We start from the raw sequence: 14,268 nt of genomic DNA, 5'->3' as shown, positions 1-14,268 counted from the left end.
GCAGCACACAATTCGAGGTATCCCTACGAGCCAGTACCTAAGGGTTCGACGTAACTGCAGCGACCAAGAAACTTTTTTGCACGAGGCGGACATACTACGGGCTCGTTTTCAGGCACGCGGGTATGATCATACGACCCTAAAAAGGGCGTATAAAAGAGCACTCAACAGCGATCGCGATAAATTGCTCAATCCTAATAAAATGATTGCTTCTTCTAAACAGCAGACTAGATTCTGTACTCGTTATTGCGTGGAACATGATGAAATCACACGGATACTAGATAAGTACTGGTATATTCTAGTTAATGATTTGCGGTTGTCCTTATTTGTTCCACCGAGACCTCAAATTACTTTTAGGAGAGCCCCCTCTTTGAGGGATACCTTAGTTAGGGGCCATTTTGAGGGGTTGGGGACTCCAAGACCACATTGTCGGGTTTTGGGGACATATACCTGTGGCGGTTGTACATTCTGTAGATTTATGCATGTTGGCGCCTCTGTCCTGCTCCCCGATGGGAGACAGTGGAGTCTTTCACACTATGTCAACTGTGCGACTAAATTTGTCATATACTTACTTAAATGCCCCTGTGGGGCATTTTATGTTGGTAAAACAACACGTGAACTCAGGGAGCGTACTTCTGAACATGTTAAAAGTATAAAAAGTGTGAACTCCACTGCCCCGGTTGGGGTACATTTCAGAGAATACCATAATGGGGACCCTATGGGACTTAAATTCATCGGCATAGATCGAATCCACGGCTCTGTTAGGAGCGGTAACCAGCATAGGCTACTGATGCAGAAGGAGTGCCGATGGATCTTTAATTTAAAAGCCACTTCACCACCTGGGTTAAATGAGATGGAGGAATTTGCCGCATTTTTACCGGTGTGACTTTCTGCTTTCTTTGCGTGCTTGGTGTGCTCACTCTGCATCCGCCTGGGTGCCTTGCTGCTCCATGCCCACGATGACTCTTGTAACCTCACTATTTATTATTTTTCTGGATATATTTATGGGTAGTTCCGCCATTGATGGTGCACTGCGCATATGCAGTGCAGTATCTCATTGTTTGGTCTATTTGTTTCTTTATAGTTAAGATAAATGCAGAGTTAATCTTGGATTTAGATATATATATATATATATATATACATATATATATACACAGAGGTGAATGATGATTAGGTGGGAGCCTCCGGGCTGTCCCCTGCCTGCTTGCCTTCCTGCTGTTTGGGGCGTGTGCTCTTGCCCATTGTTTTCCCTGGTGTGTTACCTGGGAGACCTTGGTGCTGGGTGCATGCTGTCGGTGGCTGCGCGCGCCGCCCCTCTCCTCCCCGACCTACTGGATTGATGTGGGCGGGGCTGGACTGTGTGGGGTGTCGGCGCGCGCTGCCATTGGCCGGCGGGGATGTCGGTGGGCGGGGCCAGCTCCGTACGCTCTGATTGGATTTCAGCTTGAATGTAAGCGTACGGAGGATGTTACGCGGTGAGCCACGCCTCCTGAGGAAACGAGCAGACGCTCGTGAAACATGTCGGGGCTGTTTGTGGCAATTTTAGTGGAGCACTCCTCTGTTGATTCTCATGTGACGTGCCACAGTCAGGCCGGCCACACTCCAGCTCTTGCAATAGTTCCAACGGATAAGACTGGCACCATCAGGTAAGTATAAGCTCTTTTTATTCAATAACAGCCATAACAGCCATAATAGCGACGTTTCAGGGCAGCCGCCCCTTTATCAAGCTAAGCTGTTCTGCAATAGGACAAATATCACTTGTATACACACGTCTTATATACACAGCATGACATGCATTAACCAATCAAATTCATATGTCTTTTGCACCAATCATATGGTCCATCCTCGCAGTGGACCTGATGGGAAACTACATTGATCGGCTCTAATTGGTCCGTTTAAACATATATCCTCCTCCCTCCCACACTCACCATCAGTCTGGGCGAAGAATCACCGGCTTGGTTGCTAGGGACGCATTGCTGTTGCTCCCACCAGGCCGCCGAAGCGGCGGACCTGATGGGGAACTTGCATGCGTGACGTGTGCGGAGGCGGCAGCCGCCGTCCCCGCCCACGTATCCCAGGCAACGGCAGACGCATGCGGCGAATAACGCCGCTCTGCGCTGCAGATGACAAGCAGCCTGTCATAATCCGCCGGGCCAATGGGAGACCTAGACAATATAAACAGAGATGTAACAGCGTGTCTATATGCGGACCACTATATCACAAGTCCAGGAGGAAACAACGGGGCTCGGTTAGAGGTTGACCATATATCATAGTACATCATAGATATTCTCTCATTACGGCATCCAACTAGCCACAACATTATATCATTGAATATACTCTTGAGGGAAAATTGCATTGTATCCAGAGGTCATAAACCTCTTAAAGGGGTAGTGACCTATCTATAAGGGAATAAGCCAATAACCTAATAGGTATAAAAATAATCAATCTAGAGATAGTAGGGCATCTCATAATAGAGAGTCAATCGGAACACAAAGTTATATAAATGGTAAAAGATCCAATTCCCGATTTAAACCCCGGGGTTCCATTGTATCCAATTTCTTGATCCAATGGGCCTCTATAGAGCAGTTTTTTAATTCTATCCCCTCCTCTATTGGGCAGTCCCACTCCCACCTGTTCGATTATCATATATCTTAACTGGCTGACCTGATGGTTGGCTTCTTTGAAATGAAAAGCAACAGCCTGGTCGATCAAGGATTCCCTAATTGCATGTTTGTGTGAAGATAATCTTTTTTTGATCTTCTGAGTTGTTTGACCAATATATAACAGGCCACATGGGCATTTAAGTGCATAGACAACGTATGTCGAGTCGCATGTAAAACAACCATGTAATTTAAATTTGGTACCTCTATGTGGGTGGGTGATAGTATCACCCTTAATAACTGAACTGCAGTGTACACAGTTCATACATGGAAAAGTACCAGTACGATTGGATCTTGATCGACTCAGAGTGCTACTTCCCATATCAGCGCGGACCAGACGGTCTCTCAAATTTGGCGCTCTTGTATAGGCTATAATTGGCGGATTTTTAAATTGTTCAATGTTGGGAAAGCTATCCGTCAATAGATACCAGTGCCTTCTGATTATCTTTGCTACATTTTCACTCTGGGTATTAAACCTAGCGACAAAGGGAATTCTCTGGCTATTATCCCTTCTAGTTCTACCTCCATGATCATCTCTCTGTGCTCTACTCCTCGCCTCCATCACTATATCCTCTGGATACCCTCTATCAATAAATTTAGAATGCATTTCATCAAGTCTCTGTGTCCTGACCACCTCATCCTCAACTATCCTCTGCACCCTTTGAAATTGTCCCACTGGGACGGACCTTCTAGTAGCCCACGGATGGAAACTCCCAAAATGCAACAGGGAGTTGACATCCGTGGGCTTAACATAGAGATCCGTAACCAGCCTACCATCCTGATTTTTGACCAGGGTGTCTAAAAAGTTCACTTGCTCCGTAGATGTATGTAATGTCAATTTGATATCAGTACATCTAGACATCACTTCTTCCACAAAATCAAGTAGAGTCGAATGTGGCCCCTCCCACACGCAAAATATATCGTCTATGTAGCGAAACCACTGGAGTGCATGTTTTTGAAAGGACGGATTAGAGTAAATGAACATTTCCTCATACACTCCCATATAAATATTTGCGTAGGAAGGGGCCACATTCGACCCCATAGCTGTGCTTTGAATCTGCATAAAGTATTGCTCCTCAAATCTGAAATAATTGCACTTAAGTACTATCTCTAACAACCTGCAAATAAAATCTATCTGCTGTGAAGACATATCAGAAGCAATTTCCAACATATAACGTACAGCCTCCATCCCGCCCTCATGCGGGATGGAGGTGTAAAAGCTTTCAACGTCCATTGTAACAAGGATACAATCAGAAGTGATCCGAGGCATATTCTGTATAATATTCAAGAACATCTGTGTGTCCCTCAAGTAAGACTTGAGGGATATTACATACGGTCTCAAAATCTGATCAAGGTATTTGGCTATAGGGGCGAGGACAGAATCTATCCCCGCCACTATTGGCCGACCTGGAGGGTTGTTTAAATCCTTATGTATCTTGGGACACACATAGATGACCGGTGTCATAGGATGGGACTGAACCAAAAATTGAGCAAGTTTCTCATCGATAAGATTCTCAGACCTAGCTTGTGTTATAACATAACCAGAGCTGAAAGGGACGCCATTAAGGAACTGTCATCAAATCCAGCCATCACCATAAAACCCGCCGATAAAGGCGGAGCGGTGGTAGTAATGGACACCATTATGTATCGCAATGAAATTTGACGACAACTGGCGGACAGTACAACATATCTATTAATACCATATGACCCTTTGGTGGATATTCAGACTAAGATCGATCAAATTATAACACAAGCTAGGTCTGAGAATCTTATCGATGAGAAACTTGCTCAATTTTTGGTTTAATACCCAGAGTGAAAATGTAGCAAAGATAATCAGAAGGCACAGGCATCTATTGACGGATAGCTTTCCCAACATTGAACAATTTAAAAATCCGCCAATTATAGCCTATAAAAGAGCGCCAAATTTGAGAGACCGTCTGGTCCGCGCTGATATGGGAAGTAGCACTCTGAGTCGATCAAGATCCAATCGTACTGGTACTTTTCCATGTATGAACTGTGTACACTGCAGTTCAGTTATTAAGGGTGATACTATCACCCACCCACATAGAGGTACCAAATTTAAATTACATGGTTGTTTTACATGCGACTCGACATACGTTGTCTATGCACTTAAATGCCCATGTGGCCTGTTATATATTGGTCAAACAACTCAGAAGATCAAAAAAAGATTATCTTCACACAAACATGCAATTAGGGAATCCTTGATTGACCAGGCTGTTGCTTCTCATTTCAAAGAAGCCAACCATCAGGTCAGCCAGTTAAGATATATGATAATCGAACAGGTGGGACTGCCCAATAGAGGAGGGGATAGAATTAAAAAACTGCTCTATAGAGAGGCCCATTGGATCAAGAAATTGGATACAATGGAACCCCGGGGTTTAAATCGGGAATTGGATCTATTATCATTCATATAACTTTGTGTTCCGATTGACTCTCTATTATGAGATGCCCTACTATCTCTAGATTGATTATTTTTATACCTATTAGGTTATTGGCTTATTCCCTTATAGATAGGTCACTACCCCTTTAAGAGGTTTTTGAGCTCTGGATACAATGCAATTTTCCCTCAAGAGTATAATCAATGATATAATGTTGTGGCTAGTTGGATGCCGTAATGAGAGAATATCTATGATGTACTATGATATATGGTCAACCTCTAACCGAGCCCCGCTGTTTTCTCCTGGACTTGTGATATAGTGGTCCGCATATAGACACGCTGTTACATCTCTGTTTATATTGTCTAGGTCTCCCATTGGCCCGGCGGATTATGACAGGCTGCTTGTCATCTGCAGCGCAGAGCGGCGTTATTCGCCGCATGCGTCTGCCGTTGCCTGGGATACGTGGGCAGGGACGGCGGCTGCCGCCTCCGCACACGTCACGCATGCAAGTTCCCCATCAGGTCCGCCGCTTCGGCGGCCTGGTGGGAGCAACAGCAATGCGTCCCTAGCAACCAAGCCGGTGATTCTCCGCCCAGACTGATGGTGAGTGTGGGAGGGAGGTGGATATATGTTTAAACGGACCAATTAGAGCCGATCAATGTAGTTTCCCATCAGGTCCACTGCGAGGATGGACCATATGATTGGTGCAAAAGACATATGAATTTGATTGGTTAATGCATGTCATGCTGTGTATATAAGACGTGTGTATACAAGTGATATTTGTCCTATTGCAGAACAGCTTAGCTTGATAAAGGGGCGGCTGCCCTGAAACGTCGCTATTATGGCTGTTATTGAATAAAAAGAGCTTATACTTACCTGATGGTGCCAGTCTTATCCGTTGGGGCTGTTTGTGGCGTCACCGCATGTCTGCCGAGCCGCCCGATCACCCCAGCAGCACTAAGGATCCAGTGCCTCCTAGTCCACCGCACGATTCCCGGCATTTGGGACTATTCATGTGGACTCCCTGACCCTCCTTCATCCATGCCCGGCTGAACCTCTACCTCATACTGACAGCGTGAGGGCCTTTTTGGGTGAGCAAGACTGCATAAACTGTTGGGTCTCATCTGTAAGCATTGGCTTTGTCATCATGCCTTTCTGCTACTGGCTCTACCCTTCCATTCAAAAGCATTGAGACTGTTATCGAGTCCACATCTATGTGCTACTGATTCACACAGGACAGAACTGCTTTTATGCTCTACCTGCATGTTTGCTTCTCTGTTGATGCTGCTATTGCTACACTGCTTGCATGGCAAATGAGTCTGCTGAAACATCAAGGAACCATCATTGCATTGTTTAACACTGCATGCAGTCACGGCTGCTTCTGATCTTTTCTGGAACTGCAATCCACCTGCTTCCACTTTTCTACTAGAAGCAATATATGAATCATACATGGTCTCATATGGACTTGCTCATTGGTATTTAAGCCTTTATCAATGGATCCAGGGGGTTATATTAATAAGGCCTTGCTTTCTTTATAGATATATGTGACCGGTGCACTGTGTATGCTTGGATGAATGACTGGTCTGGGAATCAGAGGGGATAGTTGAGGTTGGATACTGTAGGTCTAGTGATTGGGATTAATGTCTGGGCAGTTTTAATGAAACTTCTTTATTAATAAAATTTATACAGTTTTTTCATAATTATTATTGTCTCTTTTTGACTTTTTGGTTCGTATCATCCACTATTTATTTTCCTTCTTATTGGTTTTTGTCTAGTTGGGCAGCATTATACTTAAAAAGGTTAGGAACAGACAAGCCTCCTTCTTTCTAATGCCTAAACATAAGTGATCGTGCAATCCTCATTTTCTTTTTGGTCCCAGATGAAGCTAAATGTAAACACAAGCGGAAATAATCTGCTTTGTTTACATTGTACGGCGCTGCTGCGCGGCAGCGCCGTAAGGCAGATCGGCGATCCCCGGCCAATCAGCGGCCGGGGATCGCCGCCATGTGACAGGGGACAGCCTAGTGGGGAAAAAAGGGGGGCGAACTGGTCGCTCTGCCTGCACCCTGATCTGTGCTGGGGGCTGCACAGCCCACCCAGCACAGATCAGCTAAAACAGCGCTGGTCCTTAAGGGGGGGTAAAGGGTGGGTCCTCAAGTAGTTAGTTGATTTTATGAATTTTAGTGGTGTATAATTATGAATAAACTATTGTATAATTTGTATATATTTTTGGTGTGGTGCCGTTTTTCTAAGGGCTGTATCTTCTTTAGCTGCTAATAATTGGTTTAATGAGAACCAGAGACGAAGCACCCTCATGTATTTTACCATATATATTAGTGGGGACATTAGAGAAAACACCTACCCTGCTCTGTTTCATTCTTCACTGCTCAGCCTCCTTCTCATCAGCCCTGATAAAATCACAGACTGAGCATTCAGTCTGGCTTTGCTCAGGAATCATTATAGCTGAGTCTGTCTTCGCTGAGGTCTTGTCAAGCCCAAGCCTGCCCCCTTTTGGCTCTGCTATAATGACTCAGCTATAATGATTCCTGAGCAAAGCCAGACTGAATGCTCAGTCAGGGATTTTATCAGGGCTGATAAGAAGCAGGCTGAGCAGTGAAGAATGAAACAGAGAGCAACAGAGAGCAGGGTAGGTGTTTTCTCTAATGTTCCCACTGATATATATGGTAATAAAATACATGAAGGTGCTTTGTCTCTGGTACACTTTAAAAGGTGAATAAATTCTCAATTTTATTTGTTAACTAGCCGATTGCCCGGCGTTGCCTGGGTAGTATTTGGCTGGTGTCAGCTCCCCCCACTTTTTCTAACCCTAACAATTACTCAATGACCAAGTTTGTGAGCTTTGTGGTCTTTGGCATCAATAATTTGAATTGAAATGAAAAAATCTGATGGGTTGTTTGTGGCTCCACCCCTTTTCTGAATTTGAACCCCAGTTACCCAATGACCAACTGTACCAGGTTTGAGGCCTGTGCCATTAACAGTGCAAGAATGGTAGCAATTAAATATTCCCTTGAAAATCAATAGGTGAAGCTTTATACACTTTTGTAGGCTCCACCCACTTTTCTGAATATTAATCCAATTCACTGCACTACAATTGGCCAACTGTGCAGTTTAAGAACCCTCCTATTAACAGTGTAAGAATGGCTGCAGTTTACATTTTCCCAGTGAAATTTGTATTTGTCTCCACCCACTGATGACCCGGCATTGCCCGGGTATGTATTTGACTGGTGTTGGTTCCGTCCACTTCTTCTAACCCTAACGCACAAACACTCAATGACCAAGTTTGTGAGTTTTGGGGTCTTTAGCATCAATAATTTGTATATTCCCATAGAAATTAAACAAATCAGATTGGCTGTTTGTGGCTCTGCCCCTCTCCAGCATTTGAACCCCAGTCACCCAATGACCAACTGTAGCAGGTTTGAGGCATCTGCTATTACCAGTGTAAAAATGGCAGAAATTTAAATATTCACCTTGAAAATCAACAGGTGAATTTTGATTGGCTATTATAGGCTCCACCCACTTCCCTGAATATTAATCTCAGTCACCCAGTGACCATCTGGGCAAAGTTTGGGAACCCTGCCATTAACCGTGTAAGAAGGCCTGCAGTCTACATTTTCCCAGTGAAATTTGGTTTTGGCTCCGCCTACTTTTTGTAACCTAGACATACAGTCACTCAATGACCAAGTTTGTGAGCTGTAACCTACAAAGCTTTACACAATTTCTCTCCCCTGTACATCTCCTCACTAGTTTCCAGGTACCAACCCAATTGCAATCACAGATCTGCACATGATCTTCTGTTGTCCTCCTCTGGAATTACCTCCTCACACTCACGTAAACAAGATTTTGCACATGCCTCACCCCTTCTTTGGAATGCCCTTCCTCAACACATCCATTAGTCTCCAATCTTAGACATCTTTAAAAGCTCTCTAAAAACTTACTTTTTCTGACAAGCATAGACTATCTTAGCACCATTCTCTTTTTGTCCTAAGGCTAAGTTGCATTCCTACTAGATATCCTAAAAACACACTGCCTCTAGGTGTGTTTATTGTATACTACTAGAGATGCGGCGAACTGTTCGCCCAGCGAACATCTCTGGAGCTTTTACTACTTCCGGGTCGCACTGACCCGGAGTAGTATGCCGGCGCTGCCCGGCGGAGCGCGTCCTAGTTCGCGCTCCTGTTGCCGGGCACTCTCTGCGCATGAGCGTGACGTCGTTCATGACGTCACGCACACGCGCATTAAGTGCCCGGCAACAGGAGCGCGATCTAGGACGCGCTCCGCCGGGCAGCGCAGGCGTACTACTCCGGGTCAGTGCGACCCGGAAGTAGTAAAAGCCCCCGGGATTTGGAGATGTTCGCCACATCTCTATATACTACCCCACCCATCCTTTTTTTTTTTTTAAGCTTGCAAAAACAGGGCTCTCTCACCCTTTTTATGTCTTGGAATTCATTATACATTTTATTCATTATGTTACTTTTGTCACTGTAATTACAAATTCTGTATTTTGTATCAATCTATGTATTTGTAACGATCGGTGTAACACAGAGAGGATCTGATTATTGATGATCTGCAGTATCACCAAAAATACAGATATATACCTGATTATTGATGATCTGCAGTATCACCGATAATCAGATATATTACTAACCTCTGGACACCTCAGAGATATGAGTGTTTGGTGCAACAGTAATACTTTGAGAACAATATCAGTAGGACAAGTACAAAGGCAGTAAGGAATACTGCTAGAGTATGAGTACCTTTCAGGAGCCTGAGAATCTCCCGCAGGGATGAGTCAGACTGGGAGAGGAAAGGACCAGAGCGTGAGTGACAACAAAAGGAGGATGTCACTGACTGATCTGTGAACTATATCTTAACTGAGGAGATAGCGCTCAAGGTCGGACAAGCCAGGTCGGCAACACACGGACAAACAAAGTACAAAGACAGGAGGCTGATTCGGTAATCCTAAGGCAAGCAGGGTTTGGCAACAGAGAATCAGATATAGCGAAGTACCGAATCAGTGAACAGAAGAGTGGTCAGGAAAGCAGAAAGTCATAACAGATAATAAACAATGCCTAGTCTTGGGTGTGAGCATCAACACCCTGGAACTAGTCTGAAGTATAACAGAATGGTAACACCAGTCCCTAATCTTGGGTGTGAGGTCCTTGATCATCAACACCCTGGAACTAGTCTGAAGTATAACAGAATGATAACACAAGTCCCTAATCTTGGGTGTGAGGTCCTTGATCATCAACACCCTGGTCTGAAGTACAACAGAATGATAACACAGATTCTGACAAAAAGGTCTGAGTGCTTCCACGTAGTGATCGCAACGGCAGACAACCAGCGAATTACCAGCACCCAGTATATATAGCCCAGCGCTCTCCAGCGCCTCCCCTAAGTGCTGGACCAATAGGAACTGGTTGAATCGTCAGCTGACCGGCTTGGTCAGCTGACTCCCTTCTGGCTGTCATAAAAGTTCTGCCTCTCAGTGCGCCTGCGTCCTTCTGAACCTGTGTGGACTATCAGTCCCAGCCACACCAGACATGTCTTGCGTACCACCCGCCGCGCTGGACGCGGAACCAGCCGCACCGCTATCAGGGCATGCAGCGGTTTCTCCGCGTTGGATGCGGAATCAGCCGCCTTGTTCTGAGCACACGCGGCGGCTTTTCCGCGTTTTCTCACAGTATTTTGAATATATGGGTATAAACCATTGTCTGTATTATTATGTACCCCATGTGTGTTTCTTACTTTGTACTGCACCACATAATATGTTGGCTCTTTATAAATAATAATAAAGTATAATAATAAATAGTCAATAATAAAAAGAAAGTAGAAGAAAATAAATCAATAAATTGCAAAGTGATTTTAAAGGGAACCTAAACAGAGGGATATGGATGTCTCCTTTTAAACAATACCAGTTGCCTGTCAGTCCTGCTGATCTCTTTGGCTGCAGTAGTGGCTGAATCACAGACCAAAAACAAGCATGCAGCTAATCCATTCTCACTTCAGTCAGAGTATCTGATCTCCATGCTTGTTCAGGGGCTGTGGCTGATGGCATTATAGACACAAAATCAGCAGGAGAGTCGGGCAACTGGTATTATTTTAAAAGGAAAAATCCATACCCTTCTTAGTTTAAGTTCCTTTTAAAGAAATTGTGTAATTAAAAAAAATACCCCTCTGGGGGATACTTACCTCGAGAGGGGGAAGCCTCTGGATCCTTCCAAGGCTTCCCCGGTCGTCCTCCATTGCTCCGTTAGCCTGCCCGGCTCCCCCGAAGTGCGGAGATGTAAATATTTACCTCTCTATGATCCAGCGCAGGCGTACTAATGGCTTTTAATTCGGGTAAGGCGGAAGTAGCCAAACCCAATCGATCTGCTCTACTGCGCAGGCACGTGTCCTTTTGCGCCTACGCAGTAGAGCGGATACAATCGGGCTTGACTATTTCCGCCTTACCCGAAGGTAGAGCCACTGCTGCGCCTGCGCTGGATCCCAGCGAGGTAAATATATCAAGCCTTGTCAGGCTTGTCGGGGGAGGATTGCGGGAGGCTTCAGGGGAGCCAGCGCTGGATTGCCTGCAGCTACAGGGATGGAAGAAGCCTCATTGGGACTCTGAGGCTTCCCCCTCCCGAGGTAAGTACCCCACAGGGTACTTTTTTTATGATACAGAGTCTCTTTAAAAATGATAAGATAGATCAAGAAAGATTTGATACTCGCTGTATAATTTGTTCATGTAGTTTGATAATAGCTGTTGATAATAGCATGCTACATGCCCAACTAGTGATGAAATATGGCATGTATTGTATCGTTTTACAAACAAGCACAAAGATATCCTGCGCTCCAAGTCAGTGTTGCACAGTCAAAGATGGCTCCCCTTTAGACATTCAGCACACTGCAGCGCTCCGACGTAGGGTAATATGCAGAAATACTAAAAGAAAATGGAGCGCGCCATAGTGCATTAAACGTGGAGATTTTATTAGCAAATAAAGGTTATACTCACAAACATGAGTTGTATAATCGCATCTCAGCGGACTGCCAGCCGCTTGCCTCTGCAGTGGAGGATAACGCGCTGTGGCCAGCAGCACGGTTTCCGATGTTTTGGATTGCGTCTCACTGGGAGGTGGGCGTTGCTGGAGTGTCAATGAGCGTGTGACGTCATGACGCGTTTCGGCGCACAGCGCCTTCGTCAGATATCTGGAGTTATCCTCCACTGCAGAGGCAAGCGGCTGGCAGTCCGCTGAGATGCGATTATACAACTCATGTTTTTGAGTATAACCTTTATTTGCTAATAAAATCTCCTCCACGTTTAATGCACTATGGCGCGCTCCATTTTCATTGTATCGTTTTAACCTGGATGAGCCAAATAATGTATTTTGAGGTGTTAAAACAGTGGCACTTATGTGAACATTAGGAATGATGAAAAATGAAAAAATGTGTAATTTGTGTGCAGGCCCTCAGCTTCTATTTTATTACATATAGCAAGAAGGGAAGAAAAACTATATTGAGTAGTTCATAAAATACTATACTTTAATCAATTTCCAAAATATAAAATAATGCACCTATAAAAGGACCAATTATAAGTAGCATGTGGGGTTAAGCATGTAACACACAGCCTCAAAGCATCAATAACAATCAAAATCCACTAAATCAACTGGCCAGTTGTCTTGTCATAATATGCGCATAAAAGATGAAAAAAGATGATCAGTTTGCATCCAAATTGTCTCAATAAGGTAGATATGGTTCAAATGTGAGTCTATTAAACCCTGTAGGAGTAATGGTATTGATGTTAATCAGGAAGTCCATCCATGTATCGTCATTGTACATAAGCCCAAAGATCATTAAAGTAGACAAATTGCCATTGTGTATTCTTCAGTGTAAAACTCCAGGACAGTAAAGGTCCGCCAGGATAAATCCTTATGCAGAATTGTCCATATTGGATAAAGTGACAGGTTGCATGGGTTCTGGTGTAATTCAAAGCTTATATCACAATTTGATTCACGTTTGGGAAACATCAACAGCCTAGGTGTAGCATGATCAGCAAATATAGTCCGCCAGGTTAGCCACCTTATGCAGTATGATCTCAAGGCCTAGCTGTATTTCCCTATGATATATAGAAATTTATACCAACAGTCCACCTCCATGCAGGTTGTGGCAATTTAGGGCTAGTTAGCAATTAATTGAATGTCTGTTTAAGAAATAAATATCTTTTTCCTTTGTGAATGAACCATCAACTCCACATTGGGATTGTATCGATAGATAGGATTCAAAATTGATACTCATCCGATTGCTGCGTGGATACTGGTAGTGAGGCCTCCATGCTCATTCCCCCATGCACCTGGTTGGTCCGTATGTGGGCCCAAAATGCCGACCGGTTTCGCTGGTCAAGTTACCAGCATCATCAGGGCAGGCCCCCAGAATGTGTCCCTCCGAGAGGAGATGCCGGCCTTAATGGCGCCGGGCGGCCAGGGAACGCCACTCCGCCCCCCTCCCGCGCCACCGCCCTGACGTCAGGCGGAGCGCGGGAGGAGGGGCAGGCGTCGCCGTCACTGTGATGCTCTCCGCTCGCGCCACGCCCCCTCGGCCGCTCGTTGGAAGGCGGCCTGTCAACGCCAGTGGGGGCGCGGCCCGAGCTGGAACGCATGCCGGAATACAAGAGACCAGCCTGGAACCAAGGACATGCGACCTCTGCTGGTGTAACCAGCAGGCTGGAACTCGTGCGCCCCCCGCCGCCCGGACACCATACCTCATTGGCCGCAATGCGCAACCCATCCGCGCACCCCAGGCCTGCAGAGAGTCCAGCATCCAGACATCCCCCTCTCGCATGCAAACCGGGGCTATGGGGTAAAGCCACCCATAAATAGCCCTGGTGCAGCCGGTTGACCTATCCAGATGCCACAGCACTCCACAAGTCTGTTAACCAGCTGAGCGGTCTGGACGAGCTCAGCTCGTCCAACACCGCCAGCGGCTGCCGCTCAGGCCCTGCTGGGCCGATTTTAACGAAATAAAAAGCAGCACACGCAGCCGGCACTTTGCCAGCCGCGTGTGCTGCCTGATCGCCGCCGCTCTGCGGCGATTCGCCGCGAGCAGCGGCGAAAGAGGGCCCCCCTAGCCGCCTGAGCCCAGCGTAGCCGGAACAAAAAGTTCCGGCCAGCGCTAAGGGCTGGATCGGAGGCGGCTGACGTCAGGACGTCGGCTGA

This window comes from Hyperolius riggenbachi, chromosome 10 (assembly GCF_040937935.1).
Source record: "Hyperolius riggenbachi isolate aHypRig1 chromosome 10, aHypRig1.pri, whole genome shotgun sequence".
NCBI lineage: Eukaryota > Metazoa > Chordata > Amphibia > Anura > Hyperoliidae > Hyperolius > Hyperolius riggenbachi.
This window is presented reverse-complemented; position numbering follows the sequence as displayed.